Source organism: Conger conger, chromosome 9 (genome assembly GCF_963514075.1).
Source record: "Conger conger chromosome 9, fConCon1.1, whole genome shotgun sequence".
NCBI classification, from domain to species: Eukaryota; Metazoa; Chordata; class Actinopteri; order Anguilliformes; family Congridae; genus Conger; species Conger conger.
The window spans coordinates 1,118,190-1,133,189 of NC_083768.1; positions in this window are offsets into that span (position 1 = coordinate 1,118,190).

Below are 15,000 nucleotides of genomic sequence, written 5' to 3' on the forward strand. Positions count from 1 at the left end.
GGGACCGCAGTGTCTGCTGGTTTAACTCCAGTGCTGGAGGGCCGCAGTGTCTGCAGGTTTAACTCCAGTCCTGGAGGGCCTCAGTGTCTGCAGGTTTAACTCCAGTCCTGGAGGGCCACAGTGTCTGCAGGCTTAACTCCAGTCCTGGAGGGCCACAGTGTGTCTGCAGGTTTAACTCCAGTCCTGGAGGGCCACAGTGTCTGCAGGCTTAACTCCAGTCCTGGAGGGCCACAGTGTGTCTGCAGGTTTAACTCCAGTCCTGGAGGGCCACAGTATCTGCAGGCTTAACTCCAGTCCTGGAGGGCCACAGTGTCTGCAGGTTTAACTCCAGTCCTGGAGGGCCGCAGTGCCTGCAGGTTAAACTCCAGTCCTGGAGGGCCGCAGTGTCTGCAGGTTTAACTCCAGTCCTGGAGGGCCGCAGTGTCTGCAGGTTTAACTCCAGTCCTGGAGGGCCGCAGTGTCTGCAGGTTTAACTCCAGTCCTGGAGGTCCGCAGTGTCTGCAGGTTTAACTCCAGTCCTGGAGGGCCGCAGTGTCTGCAGGTTTAACTCCAGTCCTGGAGGTCCGCAGTGTTCGCAGGTTTAACTCCAGTCCTGGAGGGCCGCAGTGTATGCAGGTTTAACTCCAGTCCTGGAGGGCCGCAGTGTCTGCAGGTTTAACTCCAGTCCTGGAGGTCCGCAGTGTCTGCAGGTTTAACTCCAGTCCTGGAGGGCCGCAGTGTCTGCAGGTTTAACTCCAGTCCTGGAGGGCCGCAGTGTCTGCAGGTTTAACTCCAGTCCTGGAGGTCCGCAGTGTCTGCAGGTTTAACTCCAGTCCTGGAGGGCCGCAGTGTCTGCAGGTTTAACTCCAGTCCTGGAGGTCCGCAGTGTTCGCAGGTTTAACTCCAGTCCTGGAGGGCCGCAGTGTATGCAGGTTTAACTCCAGTCCTGGAGGTCCGCAGTGTTCGCAGGTTTAACTCCAGTCCTGGAGGGCCGCAGTGTATGCAGGTTTAACTCCAGTCCTGGAGGGCCGCAGTGTCTGCAGGTTTAACTCCAGTCCTGGAGGTCCGCAGTGTCTGCAGGTTTAACTCCAGTCCTGGAGGGCCGCAGTGTCTGCAGGCTTAACTCCAGTCCTGGAGGGCCGCAGTGTCTGCAGGTTTAACTCCAGTCCTGGAGGGCCGCAGTGTCTGCAGGTTTAACTCCAGTCCTGGAGGGCCGCAGTGTCTGCAGGTTTAACTCCAGTCCTGGAGGGCCGCAGTGTCTGCAGGTTTAACTCCAGTCCTGGAGGGCCGCAGTGTTCGCAGGTTTAACTCCAGTCCTGGAGGGCCGCAGTGTCTGCAGGTTTAACTCCAGTCCTGGAGGGCCGCAGTGTTCGCAGGTTTAACTCCAGTCCAGGAGGTCCGCAGTGTCTGCAGGTTTAACTCCAGTCCTGGAGGGCCACAGTGTTCGCAGGTTTAACTCCAGTCCTGGAGGGCCGCAGTGTCTGCAGGTTTAACTCCAGTCCTGGAGGGCCGCAGTGTCTGCAGGTTTAACTCCAGTCCTGGAGGGCCGCAGTGTCTGCAGGCTTAACTCCAGTCCTGGAGGGCCACAGTGTTCGCAGGTTTAACTCCAGTCCTGGAGGGCCACAGTGTGTCTGCAGGTTTAACTCCAGTCCTGGAGGTCCGCAGTGTTCGCAGGTTTAACTCCAGTCCTGGAGGGCCACAGTGTTCGCAGGTTTAACTCCAGTCCTGGAGGGCCGCAGTGTCTGCAGGTTTAACTCCAGTCCTGGAGGGCCGCAGTGTCTGCAGGTTTGATTCCAGTCCTGGTGGGTCAGTGTGTCTGCAGGTTTTTCGCATTATTTCATTTCAATTTGCAATGTTTATTCAAACAATGATATACATTTGACAGGTTTATTAATCTTTGGAATGAGATAAATAAATTGGGAATAAATATAATTTATTTTATGTACATCCTTGCTGGTCTACATCCGGCCATATCGGATTTCATGTGACCTCTAAATCAATAAATTATGGAATTCAGCACCATGGAAACCCCAAAAAGACACCAAGAACATCATTCTAACGTGTTTACATCATGAAATACAAGACTTCACATGACCTTGACCTCTAAATGAGTAAATGACTCTACTGTAATCTGTAGTATTCAGCATGACTCTACTGTAATCTGTAGTATTCACCATGACTACTGTAATCTGTAGTATTCATTTCAGGGAAATGATAGCATGGCTCTACTATAATTTGTACTATTCATCTTAGGGAGCTTACTAATCAACATCATTATAAACATCCGTTATTTTTCAAAAACATACACTCAGTGAGCACTTTATTCTGTATTTATTTTAGACTTCTACTGCTGTAGCCTATCCACTTTAGAGTTATGTGTTGTGTGTTCAGAGATGCTCTTCTGCACACCACTGCTGTAATGTGTGGTTATTCGCGTTACTGTCACCTTCGCGTTTCCCCCATTCTGATGATTGATGTGAACACTAACAGAAGCTCCTGACCCGTATCTACACGATTGTATGCATTGCACTGCTGCCACACAATTGGCTGATTAGATAATCGCATGAAAAAGTATGTGTAATAATGTCAAAATGTTCCAAATGAAGTGCTTGTTCAGTGTATAACACGGGTTTCCTTGAACATGCCACTTCCTGTTTCGGTCCGTTTCGCTATTTCTATCTGTTGAACTGGGGGCACCAGATCCAAAGGTATACGTCAGATGCCTCAGGAAATTCGGGAGTTGAAGGTGCTGATGCATCTTTCATCCCATGTTTAACCAAGCAAATGGGGAGCGTGTTGTCTAAATCTTCCATTTGGTTAAGGTAGCCTAATCCGCCTCGGTCGACTTGGAATAAACCTACCGGGGATGTGGAAGTGCGTTTTGTCAGTGTCTGAAGGAGTGCTATGCAACATTAGTAAACTCTAACGTTGTTCTGCCAAACTCCCTAGCTAGTTAGCTTGCAAGGTATCGTAAGTGAGCAAACAAGATTGTATTCCTTTTTTAAAAATGTGTACCATTATGCAAGCACTGTCCAACATTAGTGCGATCACGTTGCGTAGGTCTACTTATTATTTGGAGAAGTGCTGCTCCGCTTTCTCCGGTCCACAAATTAACTACTAATAGGAAACTAGCATTAGCTTGGCAAACGTATAATGGAGGGCAGCGTTCACTTGCATAAACAAAGTGCACAAAACACATTAATATGCTGCTTCAAATGACGTACTTACAACCGATACTTTCCAAGACACGATTGTACAAAGTGGAAAGGTAGAACTGTGCAGCTAAAACGTAACCACATGTATGGGGGCTCACATGAGAAATTAAACTTAAAAACAAAACAAAGGAAGCAATGATCCCTGTGACCACTAGAGGGCCGTCAACCATAAATAAAAGACCCAGTTCTAATAGTATGTATGGGCTGTAATAAACCATCCCGAAAAGGGCTCTTTCGGAAGACCAGAAAACACACAATACACTCCAGATAATGATCCAATATATATCTTTATTTATTATTTAAAATGTAAGTAACATAAAACAGACTAGGGTAGGAAAGGTAGCACACACACTAAACATAGTTTAATATAATAAGGATTTAAAGACTTAGCTCGCCGAACTGGCGAGACCCTCCCCCGGGGTCTGGGCTGTGGCTCCGTCCGACTCCCCGGGACAACAATAGCTTGGGTCGGCGGGGCCAATAGCGCACGGCAGCAGGCCGAACGCTGGAACGATGGGCTGGAGAGCAGGCGGATGCACACACTCCTAAATCTCCCCGGCCCTGTCTTACTAAAGGAGGCGACCAGCCTCCCCTCCTTGCGCTGGTACAGCTCCCCTGACTCACCTATCTTCACCGCCGGCAGAACTATAATTTGCGAACGGCTCCTCCCCCCCAGAGTGTGCCGATCCGCAATAGCAAACAGGTCTCAGCTCCCCAGCAACACCCGAATGAACCCTAGGCTCTGTCTCTTAACCCCCAGAGTCCCATGCAGAGTTTCACCGTCCCACAGCTGTAGACAATTAGTCCATTATTGCTCTCCACCCCCCACCAATGTTTCCTCCCACACCAGGTTTATCACAGTATGGTCCTTATACCACCTGTGAAGCAACCTGCTTATCTGCCATTCTGATTGTAATTCTCTGTAATGCTCTGTAGTCCTCCCTCCTGATTTCCCCCGCCCACTTTCTGATATCCCTATCCCTCTTGCCTAACCCAACAACATCATGGATGTGATGCTTTAACTTGTGGAAGAACCTATGCACTTGTAAATCGCTTTGGATTAAAAGCGTCTGTTAAATGACAAAAATGTAAAATGTAAAAAATATAAAATGTATATAGCGTCTTTATCCAAAACGCTGTATAATTGTTGGTTCTCATTCATACACACACACACACACACACACACACACCAACAACGAATCACCGCATACTGATAATTGAAATAGAACTGTAAACAAGCATAAGTCAAAGCACATATATCTTTATTTTATCACTGCTATTGAACTTATTGCTCGCCTTATATTTGCTGAAACTGCTTTATTGCTGCTTCTGTTTGTTATCTCCAGGCCACGGCCCTAGTTCTTATCTTTGTGGTCAGTTCCTGCTCTTTGAACTGAACTTGCCTCTTGGGTTTTCAGTGCACTTGTCCCTGGTTACCCGCGTTACCACAAAAGGGTATTTAAAAATCCGATAGTCTTTTACCCGATCTACAGTAGCCACTATTTTCCCATACGCGACGACCGCTGCTATGGCACTACTTTAAATAGAGCACGCTTTGGCGCCTCTCCACAGTTATCATCGACCATTATCAACGGTATACGCTTTTACTGTGGTTTCTTTCCTTTGGGTTAAAAAAGATGGAAATAAAGGTTTGACTATGGAATGACTCCAAAGGATATCAATGTAATGTAATGTAATATCAGTTTCTCAAGCACGGGGAGCCTAAGATCGGAAGTAAGTGGGCTATATCAATTAATATCACAGACGCTGATGCAGTGACTATTCGTATCCTGTATGGGCATGTGCATATTGTTCTGTTATAATAAATGTGTCTACTTATTTCGAACAATGTAACGGCAATTCCTATTAGCTTGATTAGCATTATCCTGAAGTAAAAACAGAAAAAAAGAAAAGAAAAAACAGAAATTCAAGAACATAAATGTTTGTGATTAAAAAATGAATGAAATAATAATAAAAAGAAAAGGAAGATGTTGTTGGACGTCTATGTTTTAGGATTAGACTCGAATATAGTTCACCAGAATATAGACCAAACTCTGTGGCTGATTGTTCTTCCCTTCAAATTAATGTAATGAATGTTTAGAAATAATTTTGCAGATGGTACGTAGCTAAACATAAAGGCAAACGTACTGAATGTGTGTTGAATGCCACACAAGGGCAATTTTGCCCAACAAAGAATGTAATCTCAAGTGTGAACATGCAGAAACATTGATAATGCGCTATACAACACTGAGAATATTGTGCCATCCGGGTTGGCGAACGAACTTTTTACTGTAAATTGGCTAAGCGCTGTAGCACATAATTGTATATGTGAGTGTCTCGTTAATTTTGGAAACTATGTTACCGTAAAGGCGGCACGGATGGTGCAGTGGGTAGCACTGCCGCCTCACAGCAAGGAGGTCCTGGGTTCGAATCCCCGTCGGCCGGGGCCTCTCTGTGCGGAGTTTGCATGTTCTCCCCGTGTCTGCGTGGGTTTCCTCCGGGTACTCCGGTTTCCTCCCACAGTCCAAAGACATGCACGTTAGGCTGATTGGAGAGTCTAAATTGCCCGTAGGTATGAGTGTGTGAGTGAATGGTGTGTGTGCCCTGCGATGGACTGGCGACCTGTCCAGGGTGTATTCCTGCCTTTCGCCCAATGTATGCTGGGATAGGCTCCAGCCCCCCTGCGACCCTGATCAGGATAAGCGGATTCAGATAATGGATGGATGGATGGATGGATGTTACCGTAAACTAAAACGTGTTCATGTGTTGAACAATTACGCTTCCTGAGCAATAAAGTCTGAATTCTGAATTCGGAAGAGAGACTAGACAGTTTTAGTTTGTGGGGCCTTGCAAACATATTGCAAGATTCTGAGAAAATAATATCTGTAAATAAAAACACTTTTTTATTGAACTCAACAAAGATATATATAATATCACAGGATCTAAGTATATTACAGGTTGATTGATGTAATATAATGGATGGCTAGAAAATTGCCATTACACGCAGTCTCAATGGCTTTAGAACTGGGGCTAGGCTTTACACCACATTATGTAAAGCAAGTGTGATTTAATAAGGCCTGAAATACTACAAAATGTGGTTTCTGATTAGCATATTCGCTGGAATGGATATGAGATTTTGCTCAAATTAAGAGAAGGTTGATAACAAACATTTTACGGTTTATGTTTACCTTCTCATTTTTTGAAAACACAGTAGCACAAATTTAAAAAAACAATCGATTGTACCATCTGTAAGTTTCTTTGTATCATTCCAGAAAACATGGCAATATATACCTTCCCAAAATACAGATATTGTTTCATCAGCATCATTACAAAATGAATCAACTTCACATTCTGCAAGATTAATAACATCGGCGCAGCAGCACCTTAAAAAAAAGACGTCAGCGTGAAAGTGACGTCATGGCGTGCATGCGTGATGACAAGCAATTTAGCTGGCTAGTTCATAGAAAGCTTTTAAGAGGTTTTAACATTTTTTTTTATAGTTGCATACCGTAGTTGCATTTCCGCAAGAATAATGGGGTTGTTTTCATTCTGGCAACTCGTTCTTGTGTGTGAGTGGCGTTTGAAAACTTCACCAAGAGCTGTTAACAAATCTGTGTTTTAGTCTCTGTGGGCATAATATTATGAAGGAGAGCAGTTGTGATGACCTAGCAAGGGGTATTCTTTTTGAGTGTGTGTCGGAGAGATAGATAGAGTCCAATAGATAGAGAGAGAGCAAGAGAGAGTGACAGAGAAAGTATGATATTCATATTCTGCAAGAAAATTCGAGTTAACATTTGGGAGTACAAGTACAACTGCAAGAAAATAATTGTTCTCAAGGATGGAGATGAGGGGTGGGGTTTCTAGACTGAAAGATTAATCCACATTCACAGACCCTAACCCCACAACTTGTTAATGCTTCATGCCGTACTGTCAACAGCCAGTATTCTCTACAGTGACATATTTGACATATTTAACACCACAAATGTAACAATTTATTTAAAATGGTGACCATTGGTTTTGTTGTGTTTATGCAGTCCCCTCCAAAATGATTGGAACAGCAAGGCCAATTATACACTGAAGACAATTGGGGTCAGAAGCTGTACATGAGATTCGTATCCGAATTTCAGTTTTTATTTCCAAGTATTTTTACAGTGGGGTGCAAAAATTTGGGCACTCCTGGTTTAAATGTCTGTTACAATCCCTCATTTGCCTATCTGACAAAGCTATGCCACTGCAAAGCTAAGCAACCTGCATCTCTGCCATTTTGATTGTCATTAAAATATACCTTTATTTTATGCATTTTGAAACAAGATGTACTGAATTATTTCCCCATCCATTAATAGTTGGCAAGTTTGTGGTCGCAAGACGGAGGGAAAAAGTTTTAGGGAAACGCTAATTTGAGTTTTTCAGGCCCAGCAAAGTTTCTCTGACAGAGAAAGCTTCGACCAAAACGAAACATAAAAAGCCATTGTGGCAAAACCAAGGCGTCCGTGGTCCTCATCATGGTGGACCAGTTTTTGAAGTTTGTTCACTTCGTTTGCTCTCCCCAAACTACCCTCCTGGAAAGAGACAGCGGAGCTCCTGTTCCTCCACGCCTTCCGTCTGCACGGCCTGCCCCTGGAGGTGACCAGGGGCCGTGGCCCTCAGTTCTCCAGTCGCTTTTAGAGGTCATGCTGTCCGCTCTGGGGGCCAAGACCCAGCTGCTGTCTAGCTTTCACCCCCAGACCGCCGGCCAGACTGAGCGGACGAGCCAGGAGTCGGCAAAGACACTGCGCTGCCTGGTGGAGAAATCCCTGCCCTCCTGGGAGGCCTCGCTCGCCTGGGTGGAGGATGCACATCATTGCTCCTCGGGGCCGCCATGTCCTGACTCCATCTCCCATCACACCCCCCACCTTCTCAATGCCTGACTCCATCTCCCATCACACCCCCCACCTTCTCAATGCCTGACTCCATCTCCCATCACACCCCCCACCTTCTCAATGCCTGACTCCATCTCCCATCACACCCCCCACCTTCTCAATGCCTGACTCCGTCTCCCATCACAACTCCCACCTTCTCAATGCCTGACTCCATCTCCCATCACACCCCCCACCTTCTCAATGCCTGACTCCATCTCCCATCACACCCCCCACCTTCTCAATGCCTGACTCCATCTCCCATCACACCCCCCACCTTCTCAATGCCTGACTCCATCTCCCATCACACCCCCCACCTTCTCAATGCCTGACTCCATCTCCCATCACACCCCCCACCTTCTCAATGCCTGACTCCATCTCCCATCACACCCCCCACCTTCTCAATGCCTGACTCCATCTCCCATCACACCCCCCACCTTCTCAATGCCTGACTCCATCTCCCATCACACCCCCCACCTTCTCAATGCCTGACTCCATCTCCCATCACACCCCCCACCTTCTCAATTCCTGACTCCATCTCCCATCACACCCCCACCTTCCAGGCATAGGGCCTGACTCCATCCAGTGTTCCATGTCTCCAGACTTGAGCTATATCTCACATCCCGGATTTTGTTTCTGTTTATCTGCCTGTTTGGACTGCCTTACTGTTATCGACCTTCTGCCTGTAACCACGACTACGTTTTGGTTTTCTTTAATTTTATGTGTGAGGTACCGTTCAGAGGACCCAGACACAGACCCGGGAGTATGCAAAAATGTTGTTCTTTAATCAGTCCAGGATCAAGCCAGGTAAACAGAGTTCAAACAATCCCAGAATCAAGCCAGGTAAACAGAGTTCAAACAATGCCAGAATCGAGATGCAAAATAATGGTCAAAAAACAAAGCAGGGGCCTATAATCTGAGAGTCACAAGCTGGAGTACAAAAAGGGCCAAAACGAATAATCAAATAATCAAACAAGCAAAAAAAACCAGAAGGATGAGGCAAACTCGTGTCGTTCTTGAATCTCAAATATACAGGCTTACTATGAATTGGCAACCCGATATTGATCAACGTTCAGACAAAGAACAATGCAGAGACAGGTGTTTAAATACCAAGACCAGACCAAACTAGGCGGGGCACGGGAGTGAGGTGGGCTAAACAAATGGACAACATGCGGAGAACATAATAGGGTACTGATACAATAACAAAGAGGAAATGAAAACGTGGACTGGATGCCCACAGACCCACATGAAAGACATTCGGCTCCGGATTAGAACGTGGACATTACATAGTGATAGAACAGAGAGGCGGAGTTACAGAGCAGACTAGAAATGGGAGATAATTGTTTGTAAGTTATAGTAAGTGTATAAATCTAAATACCCAAAATAAGTGACTGTTAGTTTATTAGTTAGACAGACAGTAAGTGTGTTAATATAGTATATTAGTACTCAAGGGGCATAGGTTTCATTTCAACATTGGGTGTTCTCCCCCAGGAAATCTCTCACTTAATTTCCTGCATTCTGGTGAATTTTTATGAACCAATTTACTCCTCTTCTGCATCAATTTATCTTCACATTTACCTCAGTCCAGCTTCCTCATTGTTCGCCGCAAATCTTTCAGACCGTTTGCAAACACAGCGAACAGAATGCTAACGGAAAAAACTTTAATTGTTTGCAAACGTTCGCCTGTTTGCTGAACGCACCTCAGATAACTTCAGGCACAAGTTATAAACTAGATAACGTTAGCGTTTCATCCGCATATACTCTCATTCAGAAACACTGAAGGTAAAACAAGCGTGATAGCTATTTACACTTGATTCATGACACTATCATGCTTCCGCAACGGTAGACATATCGCAACTGCGGGTGTATGAAATAATTGTAAAATAGGCAAGAAAGATATCTAAGCGTTTAGACCCTCTGTGCTGTTATTTATACCTGTACTGGGGAGGAGGTTATCATTCATTATGTTTTGGGGGGACAAATTCACCTCTTCTAAATATTGAAAGTCCTGACGCAATTCTATACCGTTTATAAACGGCTTATCCATTTCGGCCGATCATTTGCGTTTGCCGGCTGGCGTAAGCTGCATCGCTGTGTTCACCTGTCATACGCCATCGTCCGCAGGTGTGCTCGTTAACTTCTCATAGTTTAATGTGCGCGACTCGCCCCCATTCAGTGCTAGACTGCGTCCCACAATCTTTCACTCCACCATCCTTCACTCCACTCCCCCAGGGCCACTCCTCCACTTCTGCGAAATAATGTGGCGCAAAGGAGTGCTGTATGCCTATACACTTTCCGTCTATTGGGACGCACCTGTAGTGTAGGTGCATAAATGCTTTTGTTTTTTCAGTCCTCATCGGCGATGGAAATGTAACTTCACCTTTCCCGCAGCGGACATCAAGGTAAGTTATTCACATGAATGGTGGCGCTGGTTTGATTAACTTTGTTGTAGTATTTCTTTTTTAGTTTTACTTCTGACACTATTTTATATAAGGAGAACGACATTTCTGTATTATAGATCTTTTTTTTGACTGGTCTCATGTAATATTGTAATATTTTCAGATACTGGAGCTGTAAGACGTAATCATCAAGATTAAAACAAAAAAAGGCTTGAAATATTTCACTTCATGTGAAATGAATCTAGAATATATGAAAGTTTAACTTTTTGAAATAAATGACAGAAAAAAAAAGAAACTTTTCCACGATATACAAATTTTTTGAGATGCACCTTGTATAGTTTACTAAATAAAGAGTGAATTTGGACAGCAGACGTCGTATTTTGCAATATATTCGCGTAATCGCGTATAAGGCTATGCACTGCAGGATCTTGCCGTGAATCCATTAACAAACATAGGTCTATACAGCCTGTTCTTAAAAACCCTCATTTCCATCTTACAATGCCCAGTCAAGATGCAGCTCCCTTAACCCAGATATGGCGTTCAATTTGTCATTTTTCTTCTTTTAAAAAAAATCAATATTTTTTTGAAGCATAACCGTGGCTTATTTCATGTGTCTAATATGTAAAAGAACATATTTTTATGGAGTAAATATCTACAACACACCCTACACATTTCTATACAAAAAAATTAACTGAACACTGGTTTAGCTATTACCGCTTTTAGTCGATAGACTGAATGTAGCCTACTCGTTCATCACAAATAACGTTTATTTATTGGTTTTACTATTCACTACATTAGGGTGAATTCAGATTCAGAATTTGGGACGCATTGAGTATTTTGAGTTTTTCGCCTTGACTAGCTAATCATTGTCATTCAGCATTTTTACCTCAAATACCGTGTATATAAATTGATCGTGGTCACATGACATTTATTCTGTGACTCACTCATTGACGTGGGCGTGGCGATGGTCACCCAGGAAGTAGGCAGGAGACAGGGTACCGGGACACAGTGTAGCATTTGGGCCTTATTTGTTAAGATGATTCAAATGTCATGCATGATACTGATTATCAAGTACAACATATTACTGCCACAAAATAAAGTAAAACATTTTGAATATAATTTTTTACTTCTTTAAATCTTTTTATTTTCAGGCTGTCCCAAATTATCTTCACGTGTATGGTAATTAAATTTGAGTGTGTGTAAATAAATGTTAATTTAATATCATTAAAAACTTACAAACTAAATTATTATTATTAACTGTATATATCATTTTTATACATGGTTTGTGATATGGTTTGTGGCTACGCCACCTAGCAATACGCCTTCTTTGGCATGTCATGTTTCATTTACATTATTTTAATATCTTTTCAATCAGGGTCGATTTGCCAGAAGCACCATTACTGGTGGGTGTAATTCACTATTTTCTCTGATTAGCTGATGTTTTCAATAAAAGCGCAACAACAAGCAAAACGCACCAACACTCAGTACACCAGTGGTTTCTTTCTTTTTCAGGTCATTCCAAGTTGTTGTACAAGCTATCCTCAATGCTTGTGCAATGGATTTCCCCTCTTTTCTAAGCTTCAAAATGGCTTGCTTTTCTCCCAAAGACAGCTCTCTGGTCTTGATGTTGGTTTATCATTTCTAACACAAATGGGTGGTCTGATATAAAAGGTGATGTTCTTAGTTGTTTAACAAATCTAGACAAAAATACCAGGAAATAAAGGCTGAATTTCAGATCTGTCATCTCATCTACATCTTTTGACCTCAAACTCAATTGTCTTCAGTGTATAGCAAAAACAAAGAAATTGCTATTCAAATATTTTTGGAGGGGACTGTAGAACTCTCATAAAATGAGGAACCTCTAACCTGCCTGGTGTGGGAGATTGAACCTAAAGAGTGCAATCACGTGCAATATCAACTCATTATCATGTGCAATATCTCCCTATAGTCACTGCAATACCAACCTATAATCATGTGCAATATCTTTTTTTTATTTTTTATTAAAATTTTTCAGATTTTTCCCTTTTTCTCCCAATTTGGTAGCCAATTGTACCTCGTCTGATTCAATTGGAGGTAGTCGTATTAGATGTACCGCCCGTACCCCATCCCTGGGCGGCCCGAATGAGAGCGACACGCCTTCTTCAAGCCGTCTCGTCTCGTGCCCGTTGCCGTGATTCCGAGGCGCCCGAGGTGCTTATTGTGCGGCGATCTAATAACCCTCCCTCTGGAGCAGCGAGCCAATTATTGCTGCCCCACGTGAGCCGGTCAAACTTGGCTTTTGGCAGGACCGAGAATCGAACCCCGGTGTGCAACTGCAGCAAACTGCAACCGCAAGTCTGCTGCGTCTTAGCCTGTTACGCCACCGCGGCTCATCATGTGCAGTATCTACCTATAATCACGTGTAATATCAACTTATAATCAATATCTACCTATAATCACGTGTAATATCAACTTATAATCAATATCTCCCTATAATCACGTGTAATATCAACTTATAATCAATATGTAGCTATAATCATGTGTAATATCTACCTATAATCACGTGTAATATCTACCTATAATCATGTGCAATATGTAACTATAATCATGTGTAATATCAACTTATAATCAATATGTAGCTATAATCATGTGCAGTATCTACCTATAATCACGTGTAATATCAACTTATAATCAATATCTACCTATAATCATGTGTAATATCTACCTATAATCACGTGTAATATCTACCTATAATCATGTGCAATATGTAACTATAATCATGAGCAATATCTACCTATAATCACGTGTAATATCAACTTATAATCAATATCTACCTATAATCACATGTAATATCAACTTATAATCAATATGTAGCTATAATCATGTGCAATATCTACCTATAATCACGTGTAATATCTAACTATAACCATGTGCAATATGTAACTATAATCATGTGCAATATCTACCTATTATTTTATCTCCTTGTAGGTAGTTTATCAGAAGTAGTATGGGCATTGTATGGACCCAAGGCATCTTTTATGACAAAGTAATATTTGGGTACACCAAATAATATAAGATACAAAGTATCTACATTTGGTTTTGTAATATACATAAACTGTACGCGATATGATCACAGTATTATACAGTACATTAATTTTTTTTTTTGTGTGTGCCTGGTTGCACCAGACTACATGTATTGATATAAATTTATACAGAACAAATTAATATTGATAGTACATTAACCAAACTTATCGAGAATTACGACTGTTATACTCACCTTCAATGCACTATGTCCCCTCAAAATAAACCTTGCTGTCTATGTGTCTATTGTGCTAAGCCGCTCATTTACATGCAGAACAGTGAATACTTACAATAGCTTACATGTACATGTTCATTTGACAGATTTTTAAGCAGAAACATTAGATTTTCCTTAAGTGTAGCAGTCTCAGGTTGGATTTTAGTTTTTTGAATAATCTGGTAATATTTAAGTTGTTTATGTGCTCCAATGGATTCTACGGAGAGCAATCCCCTCTGTTAGGTAATGCTCCAGGCCCATTACTGATATGTACCATAGATATGTTGAGTGTAATCAGTCCTCCTTTGTTTTCTTTCTAGGTGGGTGATTTCCAGCAGAGAGCAGCTTCACCATCTCTTTACCACCTCATTCAGTCAAAAAGAAGAAAGCAGGACCCCTCCCTCTAACAGGAAGCACAAACTTGCACTTCAAACCGTCACATTTTTCCTCCTATTCAGACATGACTTACTGTGCAGGTTTTGTGCACCTGAGAACTGTTCTGAAAGTATGACATTCCCTGCCTGAATGGGTCGTGCACTTTGATGCAACTCTGATACAATCCTTTCAAACCCTCGTCTGAAGTCAAACCCTCCATTGAGGAAGTTCTCCCTCCTTTTTGCAACTTTCCAGTCTGTAAACACATATCATTTACAAAATGGTGGACCTCAAGAATCGGACAAGAAAGCTTTTGATTGTGCTGTTCTGCATCTGTGCTACTACCATAGTTTTATTTAGCTCCAGCAATACGTCATCATACTTATCACAACTTGTCTCTCGGTGGTCCGACAAACCCGTTTCCAGGGCACTGTGTGCCTGTCGCCAGTGCATCTCTGTTAAGGATGAAGACCCCTGGTTCAGGAAGCGCTTTAACACGTCCATATCGCCGCTCTTGTCACAGAAGAACGCCATGCTGTCTGACGACACCTTTAAATGGTGGCAGGTAAGCACACACACAAACATGGATTCCTACCAATTCAGAGAAACACAGTTCACCCAATGTTCTCCCAAAAAAGTCTCTCTTTTCAGAAAAGGTGCAAAAGGATGTGTGATAGCTCAAGGTGACAATTCAGTTATTTATGTCATCACAATGTTTTATGAACGTTATGTCAGGGGTTGAGATATACCTGGGGTGCCTCCTGACCTTTCGCTCAGAAATAATGAGCCCCAGGTAGGACACGGAAGTGGAGCATCCAAAAGGCACTTTAAAAACTGGGCGACAAGGAAATTAGAGAAAATGA